The sequence below is a fragment of the Pteronotus mesoamericanus genome, unplaced genomic scaffold, assembly GCF_021234165.1.
Source record: "Pteronotus mesoamericanus isolate MK-2021 breed Mesoamerican mustached bat unplaced genomic scaffold, CSHL_Meso_final scaffold_54, whole genome shotgun sequence".
Classification (NCBI taxonomy): domain Eukaryota; kingdom Metazoa; phylum Chordata; class Mammalia; order Chiroptera; family Mormoopidae; genus Pteronotus; species Pteronotus mesoamericanus.
The window spans coordinates 64,093,912-64,113,649 of NW_026555321.1; positions in this window are offsets into that span (position 1 = coordinate 64,093,912).

Below are 19,738 nucleotides of genomic sequence, written 5' to 3' on the forward strand. Positions count from 1 at the left end.
CAGGAAACACCCTACAAATGCATGAGAATATGGGCATTGAAAATGTAATTTGCCTTTAGGTAATGAGTGAACTTAGAAGTATTGTTTGAGAATGACATACTAGGTTTGCATTTTAAATAGATGTTTCTAGGCTGTATAAAAATGACTTGACGAGAGCAGAGTTTAAAGCATACAGATGAATTAAGTGGATGAGTGGTAAAACTCAGAGTTAATGCAAAGATAATGGGTTTAATGTCTGAAAATTCTGGGGTAAATTCATTAGGATCAGTCAATGGTAGAATGTAGAAAATCAAGTAAAGATAAGAACAAGGAATGGCTTTTGTGTTTCTGGATTGAATATTAGGATGGATCTGGGTGCTATCATTTGAAATGGAGAACATAGGAAGATGAGATTCATTAGTAAAATATACTGGTGGTTTGTTGAATGTAAATATCTGTGGACATATGGATGAAAACTGAGGCTGTAGTTGCAGGGAGAAATTCAGATCTAGTTTTAGTTTTGTTTGGTTCCTGAAGTCTGCATGTTGAAAATATTGCTGTCTCCTGAGATGAACAGTACCTAATCATACTCTCTTTATTTTAATGTGCAATTTTAAAATGTTCAAAATAGGTAAAAGGAGGTTAAATATTATAATCTATAGTAAAGATGATCAAATGATACTATTTTATATTTCTCTGCTGAAATACCATTGCATAAAATACAAGATGAAGCTAATTTAAATTTAATTATCTTCCACAGCAAACATGAAAGCAGGGAGATTTTACTTTCTGTACATAAGATAGAAAATGATCTTTAGTTATGTAAAGAAAAGTTCTGTTTCTCTGACCATGAAGGGACTCTGCAGTCCTGAGAAACTTGTGACACAGGTCACCAAACAAATGTACTCAATCAAGGGTTCTATCTTCTCTTCTATCCATTCTTTTAATGTGATGCCAGGAGGGAAAAAAAAATCACACATTTATTAGTCTTTGATTCTACCTCTTGACATGTATAATGGCCTAAAATGCCAATGAAAAAAAAATTAAAACCTGGATAACCATATGTGGAATGAGAAGTTAGATGATTGGGAGACAGTGTGTTTCCTACACGCACAGATTAATGTGGTTCCCAAGGTGAAAAGTTTTATGGAAATGTAAACAGAACACATTTCATTTTTCTTTCTGCATGAGAAAAGTTGATGGCAAATAACGTAGCTGAGAAGGGACAGTATTCTCTTAAGAACACTTTCAAGCTTCCTGTCTCTTTAACTATGATCCTGACAGGGCAAACATTTTAGAATAGGCCCTATTATGAATTTTATGACATTGTGACATTGCATCTTGCTTCCAGCAGTGTTCAATATTCCAAAAGAATATTTTTGGAGATAAGATACAATTAGTGGTGCCAAAAGCTCTCAATACATGTAGGCAGACAGACTTTAGCTGGAGAAATATGAACCAATAATAGTTCCGCTGTATCATCATCTAGGCCTCAAGGTTATCTATGAAACCCAGAATCCCACCTACAATTTAGGTGCACAGCAGAAGGCTTTGTTTTGCTATAACATCCAAGTTCAAATTAACCAGGATAAAATATGCATAAGAAGTCTTTTTTTTTCCCCTAAATGCTTAAGCCCTTTTAATCACTGAATATTAGTGATAATTCCGGTATGCTAGGGAAGTCAATAAAATTAGGGGACAAATACCACATTTTACATTGTGTTCTGAGAGCAAATGTTATGTGACCAGATAATGAAACAAGACAACCATTATTCCCTTATAGTTACAGTCAATTGTTTTCATTTTTTACTTATCCTTGCCAGTGATTTAGTCCTCCAATAAGAGACCATCTATTTTTTATTCTAAAATATATAATTATTTTAAAATATAGTGAATACATTAAATTGCTTATCATCTACTTTTATTCCTGTAAACTCCCTTAAACTCTGCATAAAAGTCTCCTTTATGTTAATTTAGGGTATACCCAGGATAGAGTTTTAGAGCAGGAAACAAAAACTCTACTTTTATTCTATGTCTTATTTTTCTACAATAGGAAATGCAGCAGAGAGGAGCATTAAGAGGAAAAAAATGCAATATCTAGAAGACATGTGTTCAAGTACCAACTTCACCATTTACGGTCTGTGTTCAAAAATGTAATTTTATGTAATGATTTTTTTCACAGGGTTGTTGTGAAAACCAATGTAGACACTGAGCATGCTTTTTAATAATAACAAAATATAGAAATTTAATTCCTATTAGCAAACATTTTTACAAATGGCAAGAAAATTTTAAAATTTCCATTATTCGATACCTTATAATGTTAATTTTTGCTTTTCTTTTATAACCAAATCTAATGAAAAATGAATATTAATCTGTAAAACATTACTTCTTATTTAAAAAACATGGAATTTTGTTACAAGTGTCATATGTAAAAGTTTTAATTTCCTTTTTACTTCTCTCTTTCTATGATATGAACCTTTATTAGTTGGCAGACACTATTTTAGGGGCTTCTATTAATACTGCTGGAGTTATTTCCAAGGAATAGATATATAAAGAGTTAACCTTGTGCTATTCTTCTGCAATGCATTATCCCACACAAATAATGCAACAATAGATTGGGCAATTTCCAAGAATTTTTATATTAGCTCTTGTGAAAAGTCAATGAAGCTTATATTAGAAATCCTCTCTGAAGATTATCTTATTAAAATTTTTATAGATTTCTATTCTTTATCATGTCCGTATAGAAAATAACAGTAATCATGATAATAATAATAGTAGCCAATGTTTATTGAACACTTACTATGTTTTTACACTTTTCTAAAGACTTTGCATACATTATCTCAAGTTATTCAAAAAGTGACAAATAATTCTCAATTTATGGAAGCAGAAACTAAGGCTTAGAAAGGTTAAACTGATCAAGGTAATCAGCACTTAAGAGGTTTGTATTTCAATTAAGGTCATTTCTGATTCTAGAATCCTAGTATTGAAATTATATAGAAGATACTCATATCTTTAGTGAACCTGAAATATAACTGATCAAAGTTCACAAACACATAGACCAAACTAGAGAGTCACTAATGCTTTAGCCATCACAGTGAGAAAGGCCGAGATTAAAAATGTGTTATATTAAATTTACCTTGAGTGTGCTATTTCAACATCTTTCAGATTGGTAGCCTACTTCAGAATTCTTCTTTTCATCCCTTTCTATCTTAGGGCTTACTATTGACATTGGAACTCAAACAATGTTGTAAAACAAATAAGAACTCTATGTGCTGGCTGTTCTCATTTAGCTATAGGAGAAATACCTAACATGATGAAGATGACAGGAAACCAACATGAAATTAAACACCTTCTAGCTTGCAAACATGTTTATACACCATTACATTTATTCTCTACCACAAAAAATGATTTGAGTATTTCAAACCTCACCTTGTGTGATGAGTCATTTGTTTAAGTTAGCACATTTGGCTTCTGAAAGAATTAGAATCTGGATACAGGCTTAATTATAAATCTAATAGTTTTCTTACTATTCTATATAAATTAGTAGTATTTGAAGTGTTGTGTGTGTGTGTGTTTGGCCTTCCTGACATAGTTTTACATCTCCGCAGTAACAGATGGAAGCTCTAAAAACTTCCATTCATTTTTTAGGTAATTGACATATTAATGAAATATTGTTGGCGGGGGGGGGTATGCTTGACACAAACAGAAAGGTCTCTCTCTACAGTGTAGGTCTTTCTTACTTTTACTAATATAGGGAACTTTCATTTGTAGATATAACTAAGCTTTCCAACTCAAAGGTCAGAACGTGAGACTTGTCTTTTCAAATTGAGTCTGTCTGCCTCTCTTAGCTTTGCTTTGCTGATAAGTCATGATTATCTTCACAGAATTACATACAAAGTTGTTTTTTTTTTTTCATAGTTCGGTAAAATTAAGTCAAATAATAAGAGATTTTGTTTATATTTTTATAGGGTAAGTAAAGGTGGTCTGACTCCCTCACCTAGATGTGTGGGTAACCTGAGGGAACAACTCCTCAGAACCTTGAAGGAGTCTGATAAAGCAGTGTTCCCACAGCCTTGAGCTCGGGTCTCACGGACTTGAGCCTGGGTGTGATAAATTGCCCTGTAGGCTTGAGTAGGCTCACATGCACAGTTCATGATAGTTACTTCACCTTCAAAGAAGGTTTGTTGCCTTCTTTGTTTGGGGCTAGTATTTAAAGGGTAGGAGCTTTGGACAAAGTGGGGAGTCGGGGTGCAGACTTGGATATAGGCTTGTGGCTTGTGTGACTCCCTCTACATGGGCTCGTGGCCTGTGTGCAGTGTGGACACAGGCTTTGTGCGCCTGTGTGAATTCCCCACACCCGGGCTTGTGCCCGTGTGACTCTCCCGAATAAAGGCATGTCAAGCATCCCCAAGGCTCCACGCATCTTCTTTTGTCTACCTGAGCCCCAAATGGACCTGTCTAGCCTACAATACAACAGAGGCTGCAACACAATTTTCATATTTGTTTTTTCATGCTTAGTGATGTTTCCATTTTCTTTTTGATCAAGAATCAAATTCCAATAAAACATTCAAGATATATGATTAGGAAAACAAACAGCTTTAATAAATGTAAAAAATTATTGGCTTCTTTTCTCTTGGGGTATAAGATTGAAATTATCCTGCTGAGCTTTTCTGATTTTTACTCTTTTAAAATAAGCAGGTTATGAGCTAAAAAAAAATTTTGAAGATTGACCTTGGTCTGGAAAGTTTACTTTTAATACAATTTTATGGAAATTTGATACCAGACTTTATTTAATACACTAAGTTATGATAACTCCAGTTTTTTTAGTCTGATTTATGCTGGAAGAGCTGTGGGAAAAGAGGACATTATTTTGTGGTCATGCTCAGTAATTGCTACATGCTATAAAGATTGTGCTATGCTACAATGAAATAATTGCAAAGTTATCTGTACAATATGACATGCTTTTTATTCTCCTGGGATGGGGCAACAGACAAGAAATTTTAAAATTTCATTTAAGCTAATAATTGTTCTCCAATTAATTGAAAAATATATAATCATGAGAGAGTACAGAACACAAAAAGTTCAGTGAAGTGACTATGTCCTAGATTTGTGAAGCGTATGATGGATGATAAAAGACTCACCTTGGCTGACCCAGTGAAGCACAATAACTATTAGGATATATGGGAACCTGTCATCCCTTATCATGTATTAAATAATATGTTATATATGTGCCTCTGGAAAAAATTCAAAAAGAACAAGAAAATTACCACTTTTTCAAATCTAGAATGGAAAAAGTTTTTTGAAATGATTGTCCTGAATATTACTTTTATATTTTTTATTTACAGTATATTTCTTTGCATGTATTTGCCTTTACCTGTATTTGAATCATTGATTATTTAATTGATGAACATGTTGATTCTCCAAAGTTTTATCAATATTTTTATAGCTCAAAACATTATATGCAAATTTGCTTGTTCTTGATGACCAAGTATGGTGCAAGTGTATCAATTTAAAGAAATATTTTCCTGAAGTTAAGCTAAATCCAATAGTAAGATAAGTATTTAGGAGCAGTGTAGGACAAACCTCCCCCCCAAAAATATGTAGTATTAAAATGTGTGTATATGTATCTTCAAAGAAAAGCAGTTTATTATTTATCTGTCCCATATCCATTAATTGAATATATCATAAAATTAAAAATCATTACCAAGGTCTACACTGCCTGCCTCCCATGATACAACCTGTCTACATATCCATTCTTGACTTCTTCCACTGTCCACCTCAGTTTCTGTTTCATCCAGACTTTGTTGCTATTGGTTGAACATACCAATGTTTTCTCTTCTGTGGTTTTGGTCTAGGTCTTCTCTCTGCTTGAAAATTAGCACTCCCAGATTCTGTATGATTGGGTCCATTCATTTGTCAGCTCATCTGTTACTGGTTAAGACACATCCAACTTAATTTTCCTCCCATCATCCCATGGCATAATTTTCAAAAAGAACAATCATTATGTTATTTATAGTATTTATCACTATCTTCAATCCCCACTTTTGTCTTAGTCTTGGATACACAGTTTAGGTCTTGGGTACCAATATATATTAAATGTTTACATTGGTCAACTTATGTGTAGGTGGAAGCTTGATAAAATACAAGATAATTATGTAGACTTAATCTATCCCTTCACAAATTATTTATTTCAAAGGAAAATAGTAACTTTAGTGAGAAGAAATCTGGCAAACACTACTTTAGCCAATAGATCAAATGTAACCTCACTAGTAATAGTGCCATATGACATCACAATTCTCTTGATATAATGCACTAAGAAGAATCAAATACCATTTTGATATTGCTTACGGCAGAAATACAAAACCTGAATCTAATAATGAAGAAACACTGGACATACTCAAATTGAGGGACATCCTGACAGATAATTATCCTGTAATGTCTTGAAATGTAATGCAGGTTAAGCAACTGTTCCAGATTAATATAGATTTAATTAAAATTAACAATTTTCCAAGAAAAAGGCAAATAAAGGATATAAAATATCTGTGGATGGTTGGCTACCCTAAAGACCAGGGCTAGTAGCCCAATATAAAAGAGCCAAAATTGAAGTTAATGAACCTTATAGATATCTACTGAGTGTCTTTTCTTATCTCACTGACCTAAATATAACATCATCAAAATGTTATTGAGCTCCAAGTAGAACAAATGTTAAAAATTGTGGGAGACCACATGTTTTCATGCACGAGGAAGAAACTCTTCCTTTGAAGAACTTAGAATATATTCCCTTTATTTAGCTATCTTATCAATTGTTATAATCATGTAATTGTATCAATTATAAGCTATTTTTCTCTTGTAAAACCAAAAAGACTAATTAGTTTCCAAAATCATATTTAAAGAGTGGTATGTTTTAAAAGAGAAAGGAAGTCTACAAATTGCTTCTGTTTTTAAAAAATTTTAAGTTGTTAAAATTATAAACTGAGCCAATCACTCTTAATGCTCTATAAAAATCATATTTAGTTATGATTTTTAAATTATACAGAATTGAATAAACCTTGTCTATCAAAAATTATCAATAAAACATTTTATTGAGTAAAACATAATGATTTTAACCTATATGTTAAAATTTATCCAGATAAATTGGCCCATAATTGAAGAAATCAGTAGAAATAAAGTGAATATAATTTGAATTCTTGTTTTCCTGTGGTTAGTTCTTCTTGAGGATTAATATTTATATGTTACACCCTATACTTATCTACATTGGATTCATTTATTCACTCAATATTTATTGTGCACATGTCTTGTGTTAGGAGAAGATACAACCATGATCAAAAGAGACATGGTCCTTGTTCATATTACAGCCTAATGTTATCTCTGAGGTAGAGTCTGGTTGGAATGAACATTATAGGCTAGAGGATATCAAAGCACAGGGAAATAAACTATGAGAAGTGATTCTCTTTCCTTTTTGCTCACACTTCTGTCTTTCATGTAACCCATATGTATCAAGATCCTGTTGTATTCTAAATTATGGGATGGGTAATTTGAGGGATGTAGATTTTCATCCTAAAAATGATAGCAGTCCTGGGAAAGATAATTAAGGATATTACTAATTATTAAATAGAAAAACAATTGGTGTAGAATTCACTGTCAGCATCACCTCCTTCTACGAATCATTTTTGGTCCTATGGTATGTTGCAGCCTCTCTGGGCTGGACACGTCCACTCAGGGCTCAGGTAGATGGAAGAAGATGCATGGAGCCTTGGGGATGCTTGACGTACCTTCATTTGGGAGAATCACAGAGACACATGCCCGGGTCTGGAGAGATCACACAGACCATAAGCCAGTGTGGAGGAAGTCACACAGGCCACAAAGCCTCTGTCCAAGTTGGCACCTGATGCTCCCCTCTCAACCTGTGCCAAGCTCCTACCCCTTAAATACTAGCCCTAAACAAAGCATGCTACAGACCAGAAGGTGAAGTAACTAGCATTAGCTGTTCATGTGCGCCTCCTCAAAGCTATAGGGCAGTTTATCGCACCCAGGCTCAAGGCTGTGAGACCTGGGCTCAAGGCTATGGGAACACTGCTCTATCAGACTCCTCCAAGGTTGTAAGGAGCTGCTCCCTATGGTTACTCCCTCATCTGGATGAGGGAGCCAGACCACTTTCACGTATCCTTCATAAGGGTATTGTTTATTTTTTTAAAAAATCATTTTCAATACTAACTTTGAAAATTTTCATGTTGGGTCTTTAAAGATAAGTACCTTGCTATTCCATATGTGCTGAGATTAGTTGCTCAATCATGATATGGTGTACGTACATACAGGGAATGTTCATTGCTGTCAAATTTTGGTTCTCTCAGACCAGAGGGATAGGTTGTATGGGTAAAAAATACAACTGGATCAAATACTTGCTGTAGAATTTTTCAGAGACCTGAGCTGAGACCACTGAAAGAAAATGTTTGATTCTCTAAGACTAATGATCAGAAAAGCAAAGCAAAGGCAAGGAGCAGGGCCAAGAATGGAAGAAGATAAAACAAAAGATGCTAAGGTAGCTTCATTGAAGGTTTTTTGTTGCTGGGCAGTGAGAAGGTGGCTCAAGCTCTCTGAAAACAATGGTCAAGAAGTGGTTGAGGGAGGATGTGGAAGGAATTTTGAAAAAGGTCCCTGGTGCTCTAGAAAGTAGCCAAGCAAACTGAGACAGATTCTAATGCAACAGTAAAAAGGAAGGGTCACTTTTGGTCTCAGAGCCACAAAAGAGTCACTAAGGATGAAGAGGTGCTGACGCCAGAGTAGTTAGTATCTGTAATGAGGACAATTAATCAGACACTAGCAAGCATTAGATTGACATGGGTCAGTTCCCACAAAGGTAAAACCATCAAATCCATAAATCAAGACAGAAAATATCAGCATCAGCTGCCAAAGAGATTTAGAAAAAATCATGTTTCCCTATAGCTTCTATTTGTGACAAAAATATAAACTATTATAGCATATTTAAATTTAGTTTTTAAAGATTTTGTTTCAATGAACACACTTATCTTTCACAAGGCAGAGGGGAGACCTAATTCTGTTAGAATCCAATATATTGTTTTAAATTTGTTTACAATCCCCTAAGTCTTTTCCCTGTCCCCACTTTTCCTCCTCTAAGTTGACATCCAAATGGGTATCAGTAATTCTTAATATGATAACATTCCTAATTATTAAGCCATGCCATTAATAATAATATATGAATACATAGTTTTTTTACTATTACAATATTTTGATTATCAAAATAAAAATGGTTAAGTAAGGGCCCTAGAGAACCCTGGATAAGCAAGAATTATTTCTGCCCATATGTGCTATGTGCTTAATAAGCAGAATTTATTATAAAGAAGTAAAATATTTCCACTTGAAATTAAGCATTCAATTGCATTAACATTTTAGTTCTTCTTGGCTTTGGAGATTACCCTAATATATAAAATCTCAACAACATCTGTACAAGAAGCTTTTGTCATGTCTGAGTATTACGGGATCATGAAATTGGCTTATAAAAACAGCAGCAAGCAAGGAGAAAGGAGCAGTCTTGTTTAATTTTACTTGGGTATTCACTGAAACAAGAAAATCTGCATATTAAAAGGCACTATGTAGTCAAATGCAAAGTGACAGTAAGTAGCTTATATTTGTAAAAGCAAGAAGATGCCAAATTTCTCATTAAACAATGCATATAATTAAATATAAATGTAGTTGCTCTGATTATGAAATAAATAATATATTTATTGAAGCATTTTCACTAGATTTTGTCAAAATTATTTGGATTTATGTTTCTGAAAATCAACTAAACTAATAAGGAAAATTATGTATTACTCTCATAAGATCTCTCATAATCTTCCACGTTATCATATAAAATTTGTGAAAAGGATAGATTATATTACTAGAGTACTGAATCACTGTCTCTCTTAAATTTCTAAACATACTTCATATATACACACATACTCACACACAGGTATCATTTAGGAGAAAGATATATTATAATACTGCTTCCATTCAGCCTAGAGACAAGAGTTTGGAGAAAAATGTGAAATAGCGTGTAGAACCAAAAACTGACAAATGAAATATTTTTCCATGTTTATGCATCTCAAAATAGATGGCTTTATAGTGGATCTCCATTTTAAATGTATACAAGCTTTTTATACAAAGGTAGGGAGGCCAGCTCTACTCAATGTATCATCACCTCCTTATCCCCTGCACTTGCATAGCATCTTTTTAAAAAATAGTTTATTTTTATTGTATTTTCCCATTACCATATATCCCCCTGTATTCTGTTCCACCTTCATCCACCCTTCTTGTCCCCACAATCACCACACTATTGTCCTTGTCCATGAGTTCTACTTCTTATGGAGCAACATAAAATTTCCTTAGCTAGAAATACTCAGAGGCTTTAACTTATTAAACATTTCAAGTCAGGATGAAGGGAGTCAAAAGATACAAACTTCCAGTAATAAATTAAGTCCTGGAGATGTGATACACAATATGGTGACTATTGTTACTAAATTGTTTCTGAGAAAGTTGTTAATAGAATAAATCTTAAAAGTTCTCATCACAAGAAAAACAATTTTTAGTTGTTCACTAGACTATCATGGTGATCATTTCATAATATGTACAGAATCAAATCATTACATTGTACATCTGAAACTAATATAAAGTATGTCAATTATACCTCAATAAAAAAATCACATTCAAAATTGAGAGGTTTCTTTTTAGACCTTAGGATGCAGAATATAGTAAAGAATATAAAGGCAAAAATTGTCCACTTCTACATTTAAATGATATAGGATAAAAATAATCATTATGATAGTTTCATACCTAAGATTGTTATTTTCTGTTGTCTCTTCTCTCTGGTAATCTTTTTCTCTCTGGTAAATCGTAGTTATGGGTGTGTTGTTTAAGATGAGAACCACAATGAGTATTGAACATAGTCATGCCTTACTGTATCCCACATAAATGGAATCTCTAGAGGTTAATTTTTGTTGTGATTTTTTTAATTGCCCTGCAACGATTGTGCATTGCAATAAAAGGCCACATGAGTTCTTTGCCAAATAAGAAAATAAAACCCAAACACTCATGTATATACACTATTTCCATTTTGTTCTTTATGGAGAAGAATCTCAAAATTTCCAGTCTACTAAGCATTGACTTCAGATCAAGGCACATATTTCTCTCCCACTCAACGTTCTACTATCTAGGTGAGATGGGAAATATCTGTGCCTCTGCATCACCAAATGCCAGCTATTACATATTATGAGGAAAGACATGGGACATTGCAGTTCTATAACAAAATTGTTAATGGAGAAAAAGCTGGATCTCTATCATGGAGAATTGTGGACTGTTTGGCAGTCCAGGGGAGATTAAATACATGATAGACAATCTATGGGCATCAATAAGAAATACAAATATAATTCATATAATATAAATAATGACAGAGGATACTTGAGTTTTTGCAGTGGCCATTCTCTTCCTTTATAAAGCTTGATCTAGTTTAGTGTATCTGGTCCCTTTATGCACTTAGAAAACTGTGTTGTTACCAGCTCTGCGCTTTCCACTGGACATTCCGAATGATGCTCCAACTTTCCCTCCAGGTTGCAAAGGTTGAATTGTCAGAAAGAGAGAATAACAATTTGGATGAATCACAGTATTCAAGGACAATGATATAATTTAACATTTAAAAAAATGCAGAATACAGAAAATCTTTTAGAGATCATCTAACCCAATAAAATTATAAAGGAGTCAAGACCGAAAGAACTTACTTGCTTGCCAATCTAAGAATCACAGAAACAGGTACCGAGGTCTGGAATTATATCTGTACGCACTTCTCATTCTAGGGATAAATCAAGTCAGCCTGGTGAAAATGAAAACTTTAATTTTTAGTCAGCCAATATCTAATTGGCTTGTTTAGCCTTCAGAAAACTTTTTTCTGCAAGGTGCCAGATAATATCTATTTTGACTGTGGACCACACAGCCTATGTTGTAGCATGAAAGCAGCAGTAGAAAACTGACAATGAGCATAGCCAACAATTTTCATATATGGCCCAAAGGATGCTATAGCTTGGTACCACTGGACTGGCTTTTTTATTATTTAACAAGTTGCTTGAGTGAGGACCAAGTTGTTTTGGAGTTTTAAGTTGCCTGAGAGCATAAGAGAAACATCAAAATCACTGAGTATTACATCTTATCAAGTTAATTTATGTACAAAATCAGAATTTCTACTTGCCTCATATATTGTTAAAACCTGTCTTTTTCCTTGTTCTGTTGGTGCCTGACCAACTAAGCACAGAATCTGTAACTGGATTACTTCTATTTGAATATACTATTTGCAGCAGCAACTCAGGAACCTACTTGAAATGAATAAGTAGAAATCAATTAGTAAGCTGACAATCACTTTAAAGCCCCCACTACCAGAATGCTAATGTGGAGTCTACCAGAAATCTTAGGAACTATATATACCTGAATATAGCACTCTTAAAGATCAGTCTTATGAAAACGAGGCATGGTAGAATTAAATTAATTTTGATATCTGCTGGTGAAACAATCTGGGACCATTATCTCAGCTCATTAGAACTTGGTGTCAATGAGGCCAAAGTTAAGAGTTCATTTTCCATATGAGACAGCAAACTTCATGCAAAGGCAGCCATTCTGTCCCATGAATTTACACTGTACAACTTATTCTGTCTTATGTTCCATAAATAAGTACACTGGCCACAAGTAGAACAAGGGAATCAATATTAAGTGCTTAGCTCATCCTCAGGACTAGTGGAAAGGCTATTCAAACATATTTTTCTGAAGGAAACTAAATTCTACTTTCTCTATATACACAGTAAGTGGTAGATACAGAGTGTACAATTTACTAATTTGACCTAATGATTTATTCAACTTCATTTCCAATTTATGTATGCATTTATCTATCAAATGCTGAAAGTATGAAAGTCATTAGGACACCAACAGCCCAACAGTGGGTATAACACAAAATAGTATCAGGTGCAGTTTGGTGTTAATATAAGAGCGGACCTGTTGGAAATAATGATGGTGTTCAAATACTTTTCGATCATATTTGCCCAAAGAATGCAAGAATTCACAAATCCTATTTGCCAACTTTCTCAAAACAAAACAAAAAATAAGTTTTCTTAGAGGAGATTTAAGGACAAGGTCCACTGGCAGAGACAAAGCATAAGCAAAGGAATAGTGCTAATGTGTCTGAGGTGTTTGGGAACATCAAGAAACTTAAATTAAGTCTTAAAATGCTGAGGTGGAATAAATATTGAAGTTGGATGCTAAACTCCAAAGAGAGGAGAAATGATCTTGCTCAGCTTTTGGCTCTAGATAAAGAGCCTTCTATCCACGGATAATGCAGTTTTCAACTACTAATGTGCAACTAAGTGGTGATTAATTACCAAATGCCAAATTTAAATATGTGAAAATATTTGTAACATATATCAAAATCAGTAAAATTATGAATGTATATGAACTTTGCTTAAAATATACAATCAAAGCACTAGACTTCTGTAAAATGTAAGAGTAGACCAAACCATAAAAATTAAAAAAAAGAAAAAGCTTCATTTTCCTTTCTATGTGTCTATTTTAGTTAAGATAAAAATACGATTTGGTGATAGGAACAGGAAGTGCTTTCCAGTGTAATATAAGTCATAAAAAATGACTTCTAGTGGATTTAACATAATCACATCCAACATTGAGCAGGTACTGAAAATTCCATTTTCTCAATGTTACTACAATATGTGGTTAAGTCCTGGAGAATAATGTTAGAGAGAATGTGCAATAAATGCAGCGTCATAGTGCTCTCAAGAGTCAGAATAAAAAAACAGGAAGTCAAAAGGCAGGAGAAGTTGCAGATCCATGTTGTTGGCCTCATCCTGGAAGCCACCTCCAGACAGAAATCGGAATAGAGTGAGAACCTTTGTTTCTTACAATATCCTTGAAATCTCAGGAATAAGTGAAGCCTTTAAAAAGACACCTGAAAATATGTTCTGGGCTACTCTCTCTCTCTATATATAATATATATTAATCTTACGTATATCAATATACATATTAATTATTGATCTTTGAGTTAAAATGCCATTATTATATGCCCTCTCTTTTTTATTTATATAAAGTCTAGATATTAAGAAATGAAGTGAGCACAAAGCATTGACCTGATTCACACTTAAATTTGTGTTCTTAGCTGGTAAAATTTCAGACACAGCAATGTATTCATAAGCATATTAATGCAGGTATCTCCACCTTCCCCACCAATTTGTTATCAGTTTACCCCCAAAGGAAACCTTACCCTTTCTCTCAGGGCTCTTGCCAGCTGTCTGGCTCTTGGAAGATTTTAGTTTTTGAGTGATGTCTGATAAACAGGCATTTGCACTCCAAAGCTGCATAATGCATTCCTTCTCAGCAAGGGGGATGCAGCTGTTAGCTGCCAAAGGGCTTATTTATGTTCTTAACACTTTTGAAAAAGAAAACTTTCTTCCCAAGGCTCAAATTATCCCTCACAAATAATTTGAATCCAATATTTTCCTTTGAGTCAAGGAAAAACTTCCTCCGGTACATCTTCTGCAAGGCAGCACTGGTGTTGGTGTGGTTGCTTTCCCTGAAAAACACTTTCATGTCTCTAAGCAGCTACAAAGAATCTCTGGCACTGCTCAGAATGAGTACATTATGCTTTCATCTGTCACTTACATTTGGTATATGATTTCCTTTGCTCATAAAGCCTGTCCCTCTGCAGGGCTGGGAACTGAAAAAAACTCCAGCTGCCAGAACCCAAAGCTGAATGCCAAGAGGAGCCTCTCTCAGGAAGGACATGATCATGGGGACTGGGAAGAAGCTATTATCATATTCATGTGCATGGCTTCTCCCATAGCACAGATGTCACTTCTTCAAAGTCCATCTAAGTATGTTTTTTAAATCAGTAATGCAAGGTGTTTAATTTTGCTCAGATACTTAAGAAATAAATGTTTTCTCCTGACCTTGGCACAAATCTCTTCTTAAACCCACACAGTGAAATGAGGTTGAACTGGTCCCAAGCTAGACATGGCAGCAGTGTCCTCCCGCCAGCACATCATCTTAGGTCCCTGATTCTTCTTCTGAGATGTCCCTGGTGTTTAGCCACTTCTTTTCATGGGCTTGAGTGTGTTATGTTAGCTTGACTCGCTTGTACCCATATTTCACTAAAGGAAAGGGGTACCACCAGTTCTCCTGTCTCTTCCTAAAGACATGAACCAATCAGGTCACTATTCTGCCTAGAAATATTTGTTATGTGCTCATTATCTCTTCATTTGGCTGGTCCTGATTTGCATCCTTTATAAGAAAACTAATTGGAAGGAGCAATTTTCTGAATTCTGCGAGCAAAGCTGAAGGAGTCATGAAAACCCCTGAATTTGCAGCCGGGTGGACAGAAGTGTAGGTGGGCCTCAAGACCCTGAAGCTGTGATTGGTAAGTGAAGTGAAGGCAGTTTTGCTGGGACTGTGCTCTTGAACCTATGTAGTATGTGCTAACTTTGGGTGGTTACCATGAGAATATGCATTTCAGAGTTCTCATTGAACATGTTGCTGACCTCAGATACACTTAGTCCCTGTGACTCCATCCTTAGCACAAAATACCTCTCAGTTTTTGCTAACCTCTTGTCCACTTATTCAAAAGAAGGTCCAGAATTAAGTAAATCCTTCTCTAAATCAAGCCATTAAATTAATTATTCTTTTTTAAATAAGCACTCACAGCTCTCGTTCTATGTTTTTAAGTTTTGTTTTGATAACTTTTTAAGTTTTTTATTAATGTGCAACTAGTGATATAATCATGCCAGACACCTAATATTTTATTGTTTCACCTATCCATTTTTTACTTATTTTACCTTTTTTTACTTTTTACTTTTTTTATTTTGTTTCCACCCTAGATGTCCATTTTCATATATGTAATATATGTTCTGTCAATCCAATTTTGATGTATCTTTAGAAAATACTTAGGATTTTTTAAAAATTTATCTGTTAATTCATCTGTTAAAATTTACTTTTTTCTTTGAAAGTACTTTGTAACTTAAGAGACATCACTGGTCTCATATATAATTCTAGGCATTACATTCTATTTTTATATTATATATGAATTATATTTATATATTATATATTCATAAATGTTATATATAGGTAACCTAGTATCTCAGCACTAGGAAATAAATAAATACAGTGCAATATATAATACACTTATATGTGTGTGTATTCATGTATGCACATGTACAGATAACACAGAGTTAAGAACACCAGTGTTAACATGTTAAAACAATGGAATGTAGAGACAATATGCAAACAGATTTCAAGCTTCCTATACTTTGATCTATGTGCTTATCTATGTGTTTGTATATGTTATATACATTATACAAATGTTTATGGATCTCCAGATGAATTTCTATTTCTTTAAAAAGGTTTTGTAAAGTGTACTTTATTTAGTGCAGTCACCAAAAGTCTTGGTTCCGTAAAACTATTTGCACTAACAAGATAATAGTTGTATCTATTTTTATTCACAGACTAAAGATTTAACTATTATACACTCAGAAAACTGGCCAAAACATTTTGTCTCCCAATGGACTTTTGAACTGGTGCACTGTTCTATCTTGTCCATTAATTCATAATTTATCAACATTACTGCTTTTTGTTTATCAGTATGGTGCTATTATTTACAAATAAAGGCTCCCAAGATATCTCAGAATGCTATGCTTTAGATACAGGTTGATGAAGTGTTTGACTTAGTTTCTTTGCAGTTCTCATGTTCCATGAGCTCATCTAGGTATAAAATTCATACTCAGGCTGAAGGACTGCATGTTTATTCTTTCATATTGAGAAACAGAGAGAGAGAGAGAGAGAGAGAGAGACATGCTTCACCCAATAATTGTGCAAAAGTCCTAAGTTCCTTTGGAATTGAGCATGAAGAAGCAAGCACTGAAGTTAGGGAGTGCCATGCACTTACTGGTTTAGGCCTGGAACAGAGAACACACCTGGAAATGTTGTTCGGGGAATGTGGAGGTTAAGTAGTTAGCACTGGTGAGGCCAGGCAGGGTGAATTCCATTTAACCTGCCTCTGTGCCCACAGTGGAGAGGAGGTGGGTCCTCACAGCCACAAGAGTGGACTGTCGGGAAGGGAGGTGTGCTGGGTGGCAGGCAACTCATCCTCATTTCACCTCCAAACTGTCATCTTTAAATTTCTTCTCCAGACCAATTTCCAATAAATACTACCATGAGTTTTATCTCCCCAAAATACTGATCTGATCATGTTATTTCTTTGCCTGAAGTTTTACCTGATTTCCCAGTGTTGAGAGATTAAAATTGCAATGATCCGTTTAAGGATCTGTCTATTTTAATATTTTATATCTTAAAACAACTTTTGGACAACTTTTACATTTTCTCACTGAACCTAGGCATGAGCTTTCCATGATTATATGCACAACGTACCTCAATGTTTCTTTCTCTTTCCCACCTTGTGACTTTCCATCTACGTTTTCATGTCTATCTCCAGTATCAACACCTCTGTGAAGTCTTTCCTGACTTTCTTTAAGGTTCTTCCTTTCTACACCTTCCACAACTTGGTTTCTAGTATTGGTTTGCTTATAATACTTTTTGCCCACATATTCTAGTCACTTTTAAACATTACTATTTCTGCTTGGCATATATGACAAACTTAGAAAAAAACTGAACAAACAAATAGACACGGCATTTTCTAGATATTTAACAACCTCTGACCTTAATTCATTCTCTATAGACCAGCAGAGGGTATAACAATGTTAAGTAATGTATTAAACTGGACGAAAAGCTAGCTATTGGCGTTCAGTTGCCACTCTTACGAAGCTACAGAGATCCATCATAGACCAAAGGAACTAAAACTTTTAGACTTGCCCAAGCTAAATGACATATGATCATTATAAATCATTCTGGTGTATTAATTCAGGGCAAAGATAACACTACTGTGGCTACATTTTCCAGGTTTGTTAATATACATCACATGTCCACAGGAGTGCCAGGCACTTTTTGGATGTTTAATAAATACAAACTGTTACATTTATATTTTTATTGTTGGATAAACTAGTAAGTAGGACCACCTAGAAAACAAAGACTATATTTAATATATTTTTGTATAAAATAATGTAATGCTATAATAGGTGCATACACATATTCTCTTAAGAAAAAAATATACAAAACAGCTTTTTGAATAATAAATGAGAAAATGTCCATCTAAAATTTTCTTAGATATAAAATGGTATAGAGGCATAAAAAGGATTTTTAGAGATAACTAAAATTAAATAAAAATTGAAAATCAATGAATTATATAATGCTATACATAACTGTTTTACAAATGTATTTGGTTGTTTTCACCATCTTAAGACAGTTTTTGAATTACTTCTGAAAAATATGAAAGAAAGGAAACAGAAAATATTAAGGCCTAGCCCATAAATTCTACAGGAATATATATTGTTTAAAGGATATGTTTAGCAACACACACATCCCTAGAAGTATTAGGAGGAAAGAAAGAATGAAGGGCATGAACTTACCTAGCTGAAGCTAAACCAGGATAAGCAGGGTAATCCATGAGACCATACACTGGGCAAGAGAAATTTTTTTTCACGTATCAAAGGACAGAAAAAATTATTTTCTCCATTTTAAAGATATTTTTCAACCCAGGAAAAGGAAACTAGGTCCACAGAAAAATAAGGAGTTCATAGCCATTAGCTTTTAAGCTGGGAGTCTAATTTCAGAATAAAGTATTATATGATGTGGCTGTACTTTACATTTTTATAAGAGAAAATATGTGCAATTCATTTATTTTTTCCTTATCCTCCAAACAAACTAAAGAGATTAAAACCTCACAGAAGACATATAGTTCTATAAATTTTTATTTGCAAGCTTACATTAAACTGATAACCCTTCCCTCTGGACTATGTTTTATAATCTTGATAAATGATTTCAATGGCCTCACAGTGATGTTATGAGTTTCACTATAAAACAGGTTAATATGCCTGTAACAGCACACCCCTACAGTCTCTAATGGCATGAATAAGACCAATCTATTTTTATTGAAATTATTTAATTTTGGAGGCCTGAGTTAAGACTTCCTTGCCTTAGGAGGACAATGTGATATTTATGACTAGGAAACTGAGATGATAAATTTAACCATTAGACTCAGCCTTTGCAAAATGATGCATTAATTTTTAGGTGCTGTGTTGCTTATCAGAGCCTTAAGCTACTTTTCCTGTAAAAGAAATATATTGTACATTTACAAACTATTTTGTGCAGGCTATGTTCTTAATTTTTATACTTGAGTTTATTATATAGGGTCTGGCACAAATAACACCTCTTTTTGTTATGAAATCATAAACACGCAATTCTGTAACATAACAATATCACACTCAAACACACCATATGATATTTTAGGTGAAATGTTCAAATTAAAACTATAAATTATTACACCCATATTATTACCCTACCAACCACACTCAAGAAAACATTACTTCTACTGGTCCCTGTATATAAGGAAAAAAAGCAATAATTCACTAAATATATAACTATTGCTTATTGCTTAAGCCCTATGTGCCATATTCTGTGTTGTCATTCAGAATTTATGATCAACACTGAGATGTTGGTTCTGCCCTCCCAGTCCTTGGAAGCAGGTGAGGCAGACCTCTGGGACATTGGCAATCACAGTGTGCTGTGATAAGTTACACCTGCTGTTAAAACTGACCTATTGCAGACTTGGGAAGGT